The sequence below is a fragment of the Epinephelus moara genome, chromosome 20 (assembly GCF_006386435.1).
Source record: "Epinephelus moara isolate mb chromosome 20, YSFRI_EMoa_1.0, whole genome shotgun sequence".
In the NCBI taxonomy this organism is placed as follows: domain Eukaryota; kingdom Metazoa; phylum Chordata; class Actinopteri; order Perciformes; family Serranidae; genus Epinephelus; species Epinephelus moara.
The window spans coordinates 33002314-33012795 of NC_065525.1; the positions used below are offsets into that span (position 1 = coordinate 33002314).

At 37.8% G+C, this 10482-nt stretch overlaps 1 protein-coding gene across 2 annotated transcripts in view; it reads right to left on the reverse strand.

Annotated features, from left to right (window-relative positions):
- Window positions 1-4653, reverse strand: part of pik3c2a (phosphatidylinositol-4-phosphate 3-kinase, catalytic subunit type 2 alpha) — a 66309-nt gene extending 61656 nt beyond the window's left edge. For both annotated transcript variants that reach the window (XM_050072774.1, XM_050072775.1), the window contains exon 1: window positions 4545-4653. The gene's annotated coding sequence lies outside the window, so the exon portion shown is untranslated. The remainder of the gene's footprint in view (window positions 1-4544) is intronic.
- Between the last annotated feature and the right edge of the window lie 5829 nt (window positions 4654-10482).

The window sequence follows — 10482 nt, forward strand, 5'->3', positions numbered from 1 at the left end:
AGGTGACATGACTCGCACAACTTGTTGGCATGCAGTTAACGTGTGTGCTTCTGTGCTGGACAGCAGCTAACAATTTGTTTTCATTACTGATTAATCTGCTGATTATTTTCTCCCATCTAAAGGTGATGACATCCAACTGTGTTTTTTCCAACTGACCCTCAAAAACCCAAAGTTGATGCCAACTATTTATGGTGAGCCTACAACAGGAAGGAGCCAAGAGCATCCCACGTCTATAAGATGAGAAAAACATTGCTGCAAAGAGTGTCTTGTGGTCCTAAAATGACACAGCGCCTTCTCAAAGCGACCATTCATCGACCGATCACAGCCCCAGGGTTGAGTGAGTTCCTTCCCTCCCCAGGCGTCACCGGCCTCTCCTGAGCTTCCCCTCCCATTGTGGTGGAGAGGGCTGGCTGTGCTGGGGCTCAGGCTAGCCTAGCACTATTGTGCAGCTGAGGAATTTGGCATGCTAAGCAGCCCAACGGGTCTCTCTCTCTTCCTCTGGCTTTCTCTCACTCTGTTAGCATTATGTTAGCACCATGGCCCAAGATTGTCTTATCAGCTGTGCTAACACCAGCGGGCAGTGACAATGTGGCTGCATTCATTAAGCATTTGACTAGGAGAGCCTAGTGCCAACTTTCCCAAGAACATTGCTTTGAGACACTAAATGCATTAAAGGAAGGGTCGTTGTCTTTTGGCGCCTGCTGTCACTGATGGCTTAATTCTGTGCAGAAATGTAACATGCTCTCACCAAAGTAGTTCATCCGTATATTATTGATTTTGCACTCAGTCAGAATGCATGCTCTGACAGATCGAAGCTCAGTAGTTGAAGTCACTATTCCATAACCAAAAGATCAGAGCCTCTTAACTGCCAAGTGTCCAAAGTTAAAACACTGAGCTAGACACTAAACAGCAGCTACTTCCTGATTCTGAATATAAACACCAGTGCAATCTGAGAAACCACATAATGTGATTAGAGTTCATAAACATCAGTCTTGTGTTTTTTTAACGGTTTTGCACAGTAGATCATTGCAGATTGGGCAGATCAATCCACTACAGCTCCAATTCAAGAAAGACTGAGAATAGGAAAGCGTGTTATGCTGTTTTAACAAAGGAGATTCAACAAGACTCAAGTAAATCAAGATAGCCATATGCATAACACCCATATATGGCGAAAGGACACATACAAAGGAGGAAAGTCCCACTTATGTAGAAAAGCCAACGGCAGCCAAGACAAATACTCTGTTGCACTGCACCATGACAAAGGATGGCGAACCCCAGGTCCTGCAAGAACTTGATTCAACACGACGTTACTACTGGTAAAGTATTCTGAAGACAACAGCTACCCGAGCCATAAGCCTTTGGTGAAAATGTTTGATTGAGTGAAAAGATTTAAGTATAAGAAAAACTGGACTGGAGAGTCTGGACAATTCCCAAATAATTTCCTTGGTTGTTTGACAAAGCCACCATCATGTGTTTCAAACCTTTAACATACAGTTTACCCTAATATGCCCTTTAGGTAGCTTTGAGCTTTTGATATTCTTCATCAGCTTGTTTTAGTTTTTAAATTAAGCTAAATTGTTTATATATATTCAGACAATATATTCCATTTTTTTATGATGGCATCATTCTATCAAATGTAAAAATTCTACATGTTTTAGCATAACATTAAAAAATATTGTGCCAAAATTCAGACATATTTAGTATCTTCTGAAAATTTGGGATTTCCACTTAAATTAGAGATTAAATAATAGTTTCCAAATATTCAAGTCTGTTATAAAACAACAGTTAGGTGCCTGTATTAACATTGCAACAGGTTTTTCTTGCTGTAGTCATCCCTCCTGTTCATGGTAACCCTTAAAAAAATCTGTTCTTATAGCAATATCAGTGTAAGTAATGGGTAACAAAATACACAGTCCTTGTTCTGTGCAAAAATAAAATCCAAAGTATATCAGATGCACAGTCAAATTGAGGGGATATCTTCCAAAGATACAGTCGTTCTAGTATAAAAAGCCTTCTTTTAGTTATGACTGCCTGGGGAACATATAGGGGTCCTTGTGTACCAAAAAGTCTATAACATATCCACTTGTTTGACTGCTTCAGATAAACAGTGTAATACATTTTTTTTTACAGAATGTGGACTGTGGATTTTGTCCCCATTTCTTTCATTTACAGTTCATTAGGAGAGTATGATCTCTAAATGGCTGGAGGAACATTAAAGCAAGCAAGACCTGTCTCAGTGTTCATACAGGCACTTGCCTACTATTTAAGACAGATTTAAAAAACTGTAAACCTGTCTTGACCTAATGGGACTGAAACAGAGTTTTTCCTTCCAATAGTTATGTAAAAGTGCAGATGTTAGCAATACACTGCACAGCTGACCAAAGTACAGGACATCTTTAAAAAGGAAAATAAGTAACCAGGTCAAGTTTATAGATTTCTAAGATACGTTCTGTGGTTGTTGGGAAAGATTACAATACACTTGAACTTCTCCTCTTTTTTCTCTACTGGCTTTCCTAGTGCTAAGGCTCGCCTGTGTAGGACATTAAGTCTATAAAAAGAAACAAAGGACCCCTGGGGGAGTGAAATCCCAAATGTTGTTCACTTGGCCAGCTGTGGTGTATTCTCATAACTATTGTCCTATAGTTAAATTTACAAATGCATGCAACACCTCCAAGCTAACCTGCTCCTTAAACTTCCACGATGGTGCAGTGCCAACCAAATGTTTGCAAATGTTGGTGTGCCTACCTGCTCTGCCCTACAACAAAATCTTATATATCTTATATAGCGGGTTAGACATGCTGCTCAACTCTATTTCTCTGTCCCTTGTGTTAAAAAGTCAGTTGGCAAAAGAGCGTTCATGTTTAAAGCCCCTGCAGATTGGCATAATTTACCTGCTGAAATAAGATCCATTTCATCATTAAATTTGTTTAAGCAAAAGTTAAATTGATGGGACATCTTCCAAAGATACAGTCCTTTTAGTATAAAAACCTTCCTTGTGTTATGACTGCCTGGGCCACATAAAGGTCAAGGTCTTATTACTTTTGAGATAGTATGCTCCTGTTATCATTGATGCTGTCACTGTTGTATACTTGTGATGTTGTGGGGTTTTTTGGTTGATGCTGTTAGGGTTTTTTTGTTTAGCTTGCCTGTTGTCTATCTGTAAGTCAATATTTTGATAATTGTACTTGTATTTTGCACTCCTACGTTGTGATATATGTTGGGACCCCCTCGAAAACGAGATGAAACATCTCAAGGGGTTTGTCCTAATAAAATAAATCTTGATATATTATGTGCAGACTCTCTGTCTCAGAAAATGGTATCATCCAGGCCTTGGCCAACTCTTGAGGTGACCTCAGTCAGATTTTGGCTCTCCAGCATGTTTGTGGGTGCAGTTTACTGAATTTTGTCTTTTCTATATGAACTTGCACAATGTAGTGTTGGATATTTCTTACCTTTATATACATTGTATTTAGCACATTTCTGTACATAGACTATTGTCTGTTTTTATGTGGTATGCTATGGACCTTCTTCTGTGTCCTTAAAGTCATTATTATTACTATTAAACTCAGAATTGCACATTTGGAGATTGTTATAAGTTGAGTTACATGCAATAATTACACACACAAGCAGCTCCTAATCAGTTTGAATTGATGCAGTGTGTGAATTACCTTTCTAAAAGAGGACTTGTAGTTACTCAGACTATATCATGCTCATCCTTGCATTTTAATTAGCTAAAAATCTAAATTATCCCTCGGATGACCTTAGGGAAAACACTGTTTCATCTGATCCCAAGTGTTAATGGTTCGCACTGGGGTATTGTATAATCACATTTTGGGGGACATTCAATAGAAATTCATGTCTTGGTGACACAACCTGTTAGTAGGTAAAGCTACAGAACAATTAAATTATCAGTTTTAGGCTTTAAAATGTATGATAAGAGGTTGACTAACACATCTGTATACATCTCGGCTAGCTAGCTAACCTGTCGGCTGATGCTCACCTGACACCAAATGATGCGTTGTGAATTGTCAATAAGTCGTGAACGTTTGTTTTACTCACATTTAACATCTTAAAATATGACCTAGCTACTTGTTAATATAAGATAACGGTGACTTTTAACAGATAAGAAGAAAGTAAACAAGCTAAGTGACCCGGCTAGCACGACTAAAAGCCACTTCTGGATACTTTTGATAGCGGTTGGAACTTTAACTTCTGACTTTGTTGGATGCTAACTTAGCCGCTAACCCTCACAAAACGGTACAAGCCAAACGTATTGTTCACAGTAACACAAGGCTAATGTGGATATAGCCACACACTGATAACTTACATGACTGCTCCGCACTTTGAGGGACACTGATTTATTAATTTAAAAGTACCCAGGCAACTGCTTTGCTCCTGCCAGCTGCCCACAACAAGGAAGAAATGCAGGTTTGGTCACACGGCAAACGGCCGGACACTACGGAGCCGCAGCCGCCGACTTCTGCCGACAACAAGCTACAACTTTAACCGGCAGACATTTACTGTAACAAAGGTTAAATCCTCACCTTTTAGCGGTGCGGTGTTTGGAGCCATTTTTCCTGCAGCTGCATTTTTTCCATCCACTTGCACCGAAGAGACGTCAGTTCCTGTTGAGGTGGTTGGATAGAGTTTTGGTTGGACACAGTTGGAAAGCGTTTCTGCTTGGCTGGCTCGCTTCAATGGGGGTAACATGGGGAAGCAGCGCCATCGTGTGGACAAAAGTAGGTAGTGTCGCGTTTTAAAATTCAGGAGGGACGTGTGGAAGAGTTCAGGATGAGTTCAGCATGTTTTATGCAGCATTACAACATTACCAGGCCTTCTGTCTTTTTTCTGTATATTTAATTTTAGCTTTTCAAAATACACAAATCACACAATCACAAATTGACAACACACAAACACCAGCTTTACATTACGAACGTTTCAAACATAAATTAACAGACAATATCATAAATTGTCTTGTAACAATGCAAACAAAAATGTAACTAATAGAATTACAAAAATTGGGGGGTGGAGGGTTTGAGAGGCAATGTAATAATAATAATGATAATAATAATAATGCATTTTATTTATCAGCGCCTTTCAAGGCTCTCAAGGTCACTGTACATAGAGAATAAATAAATAAAAACAACACAGCAGCAATAATAAAACATTAAGAAGTTAGCAGCAGGCAATGACATTTAGCAGTGATTGGCTTGTTTAAACAGATATGCTTTGAGGTTGGATTTGAAAGTGTCCAGGGACTGAATATTTCGGATATCTGGTGGGAGGGAGATCCAGAGGCGGGGTGTGGATGTGGAGGAGGTCAGTGAGGTATGGAGGAGCGAGGTTATGGATGGCCTTGAATGTGAGCAGTAGGGTATTGTATGGGAAGCCAGTGGAGTTGATGGAAGAAAGGAGTGATGTGCTGGATGGATGATGTTCTGGTGATGATACGGGTGGCAGCATTTTGGACCAGTTGAAGTTTATGGATGGATTTGAGGGGGAGACCAGTGAGAAGGGTGTTGCAGATGAGAGGTGACGTGGGAGTGGACCAGTATGGCGGTGCTGCTGGGTGTGAGGGAGGGAGGAAGTCGGTTGATGGAAATATGCAGTCCGGGTGATGTTATTGATGTGGGTTTGGAATGATAGTAGTAGTCTTACCCACAATTGCACGATCTCTTATAATACTTGTGGTGAAAACAGACAGAAAATGCAGACATTCAGTCTTGTGGGATGGGAGATTTTCCAAATAATTAATAATAGGTTGCTGTATTCTATAGAAAGAGTGTATCTTATTCTTTAGTGAGTAAGTTGATTTCTCTAGAGGTATGCAACTTTGCTTCTGAGAGCCACAATCCAACAGGTAATGAGTGTGGGGCACATGCATGAGTGCTGACCCTTGGCCGTTGGCGTTTGTCCGTCCATTTGTTTGTTTACTCTCTAGGACTTACACACCCAGGCAACAATAAAAAAGGCAATCCAGATTTATCATGATCCCACTCATCCCCTCCATTCAGCATTTCAGCAGCTGCTTTCAGGCCGCAGACTGACCCTACCAATGGCCAAGACGAACGGCTATAAAAAGTCATTATACTATCAGCCGTGGCCCTTCTTCATAAGGAACTGTTTAAATAGATCCCATGGGACCTGTCCCAGGCTCACACAACACACATATAAGCTTTTAATACATAAATGCTTTTAATTACTTTTAACCCACTCCTTTTAAGGTTGTGTGTACAGTGTATTTTAGAGTACTGATACTGCTATTCATTTATGAACTTGTTGTCTGCCTGTCACTGTTTTGTGTGAGGTGTTTGTCTTTTTGCCAGTACCAAAAAATATTTTCCATCTCATGTAAATTGAATGGACAATAAAGTTTTCTGAGTCTGAGTCTGAGTAAACTGGATCATCTGATAATCAGGTTCTGACTCTGATCTGGCTATGTCTGATAGTAGAATTCAAGAGGTTGCCCAAAAGACATACTTCCGGATCCACTGGGAAAGTGACTCCATGGATTGTGAATAGGACACCACAGATCCCCTGCCAAAAGCCTTGTAGAGGCATTCTCTTTTTATTTATCTTGCCCTGTTGCTCCTGAAGTCAAAGAACCACATTTTAAAATAGTATCAGCAATATACTCTGTCAGTGACTTTCTGCACAGAAGATTTAAATTGGCTGTTGATCCTTGTGTCTTTTGCTCTTCAGAGGCCGAAACTGTTGAACATCTATTTTTCAAATGTTCACGTGTCACTTTGTTCTGGTCTGAAATCCATAACTGATCATCTTTGAAAATGGACGACATACCTCCATTTACCTACAATGATATTATTTATCTTATGGACAACATGGATACAAACATTTCTCATACTGTCAGTCCTGTGATTATTATGGGTAAATATCATATTCATGCTTGTAAATGGAAATTTGAAATGTGTCCCTTTCTTTCTTTATGCTTATATTTGGTTCCTGCAGTATCATTTCCACCATTGTTGTTTGATTCCTGTGTTAGAGTTTTGTGAAACTGTCCCTGTCTTGTTGTGTACATTCTAAATAAAATTACAAAACTACCAGTGGTGAAAGAGGTGCTCAGATATTTAAAAGGAAGTAGCAATACCACAGTGTGCAAATGTACAGTACATTTTTATATTTAATTTTATACTTATTATTTGCACTTACACTATTACATTATTTGCTGCTGATGTATGTTTTTTCCCCCATATTTTATTCAGAGTCAAATGCATTGAAATTTCTGTGTGGGTCCATAAAACCAGGCTCTCATTCATTATCTATGGTGCAGCTAACATGTGGTATTACTTTTATCATGACATAAATGTTTGTTTTTATTTACTTATATCAAAAAACAATTGACATCCAACTATTACTAATTAAATATTCATTAACAAAATGATTTAAAAAGTCCTATTAAACCTTTTTAAATTACTTCAAAGCACTAATAACACATCAACTAAAACGGGAAATAATGTAAGATAATGTGATGTGTCACACACTTTTAATTCCCATGCTTGAACAGTGACAAATCTTGTGAAGGTTTTTTAAATTAAATTCTATTTATTAGGTAGAGTTTGCTTCTTTATTAGGAAACGGGAATGCACAACATATTGATGCGGTCCATTTAAAATTCATTCATAACTGTTTGTATAGGCTCAGTTGAATGTTGCAATAATAATGTGTGTTTATGACCAAATCCCACCGCACACCTAGATTTGCATCACAGCACACCATTTTGCCGCAGCACACCATTTAAGGACCGCTGCCCTGTGACATCACAAGTTTGAGACTTTCCTGGTTTCTGGCTTTGAGAGAGAGTCGCTCATGTTCACAAATGTCGACTGAACTTTCCTAGACCATAAAAATAAGTTAATGGAACACGTCATTTAGGTGGTTTTCCTCTTTAGATAAAAGCACAAGTATTGGCAGCTGCTTTACAAACTGGTGGGTATCTCAACCCAGAATAATATGTCATACATTATTAGTTGATTTACATTTTGTGTCAATGATCTGAGTCTGTAATGTAAGTACAGCTTTAAGATAAATGTAGTGGAGTGAAAAGTACAATATTGGCCTTCATACTGTAGTGGAGTAGAAGTATAAGGTCAGTGGTGTGGTGGTAGTTGATGAGGTCAGTGTACGACTAGGCAGATGGGTAGACTACTGAGGAGGAAGTAGGTATTCTCAGAGCCCTTAAATAGATGTTCTATTGTGTGTCTGATGTTCTATTCTACGACTCTGGGTAGACTCGTCTGTATATTCCAGTGGCCTTTTGGCTGATAGGTGGATATACTGTAAACATTCAGAGAAAAGAGGTGGGTATACCACGTGTATCTGCATATACCTTCTGTTATACCACTGTAAAGTAGCATGAAAGGAAATACTCTAGTAAAGTACAAGTACCTCAAAAATTCAGTATTTGAGTAAATGTATTTAGTTACATTCAACCCATGATACCACATTAAAATGCAGTTTATGTTGTCAGTGATGAAAACCCAAACATAGACTAATATGTAATGAAATAACAATGACAGAGGCCACATCCTTTTTCTGTGTGTATTTCGCCTAACATGATAAAGACAACTTTCTTACAGATTTCATGTACATAAGACATTTACACAAGCAATGGATTTAATTACAGTTTAGGAGTACTTATAGTACAGCACAGATAGCTGTAGCACAGATATAGAAAAGGCCCCACCACCTCTCACAGAGGCAAGACACACAGACTTTGTGGTTTTGCCTCTTTTGTTGTTGTTTGCATCTCTCTGTAGTCATTATGCATCTTTTTGTGGTTTTGTGTCTCCCTGCAGTTTCTTTGCATCTCTTTGTGGCCATTTTGAGTCTTTTATAGTAATCTGAGAGACATTTTGCAGATGAAGGCCAGAGGGGGCACCTGACTCTTTGGGCCCCTGAACCTGTGCCCAGTAGACCTGTCCAGTCATGCTTCCATGTTCTTACACAGTAATGCTTCCATTGTAATTATAATAAACATAAAATGGCTACCTTATAGTAATTATACTTTTACTTTAATGAAGTATTTTTTATATTGTACTGTTGCACAGTGTAACACATATCACAAAGTACTGAGTACTTCTCCCACCACTGTTTGGACTTTATGTAGGCCTAAGTTTTGCACCGGCATGCTATGACTACGTACAGCAAGACTGCATAAGCATTATTTGTTTGACATTTGAATGAAAAGTACCATAATGATGCAAAAATCAAGACTAAATACACATGCACATGACACACATATTATGCATTTTTAAATATAGTTCTTTACTTATATGGCCTTTGGGACAATACACACAAACATTTTTCTGTAATCTATAATTGAATGATCAATTTCAGGTTCTGTTAGGAATATGAATTCCTGATTTTGTGTCTTATTACTTGATATTTATTATTTTGTTTTTGTTTATTTGATCATTGTTTAAGCAGGAAGTCCCATTAAGAATGAAAATCACTTTTACAAGAGAGACCTATCCAATCAAAACACATTTAAAATACAACAAATGCAACATATAATACAAAAATCCACAATAAAACAACAACTATTCAAACATAGTGGCCTCTCGAGAAAATCAAGCACATGTCTCTAACATCACATTCTTTATGATGCCCTTAAATTCATCAGTGGGTATAAGTGTTTCTTATTTTAGATCTTTTGTTACTTTGATTTTTCTGTTAAATGTTATGTATGTGTAATTGTGTATATAGTGTATTATTTTTGTTGAGAACCCCCTTGAAAACGAGATGGTACATGTAAAGCGGTTATTCCTAATTTCCTATAATAAAATATAATAAATGATACACATAAAAATAAAATGACAGTGTATGGTTATTGGTAAATCAGGTGCACAGACCAATTTTGGCCCATACGCCAAAGGAATCACATAACTTCCTTTAAAATGCTAAATGTTTTCTATCTCAGTTAATAGAATTAGCCCTGACTCAGTGCTGATACATATTTAATTAATATGTGTGCATTTATTATCATTATTATTAATAGTATTTTTTAAAAGTAATAATAATTATTAAAAGTAAAAATAATTGATAAAAAATAACTTGATAATATATAATACATCACATACTCTTCAATATAAATGTTCATTTTTACATTTTATTTTAATATTGTGTATTTCTATGTATTTACTTTATTATATATTACATCATATATTATATATTCTAAATATATAATATGTGTGTATTTATTTGAGTATGTCTAATCCAGTTTTAAACTGGGCTATTATAATGCTGCTCTTTCCTACATCAAACACTAACCCCGCCCTCGTCGGAGGTTGACTGAACGCCACGTACAGTTTGGCTCAACGCACCTTAAGCCAAGGGTTGACACCGTGATACACTTTGACTGACAGGTCCGCCGTCCAATCAGTTCTCAACGCGACTATTTTACAAAGAAAGTAGACTTTTTCTGCCCAATCAGGGGCGCCGGGGGCGGGGCGTTGCCAT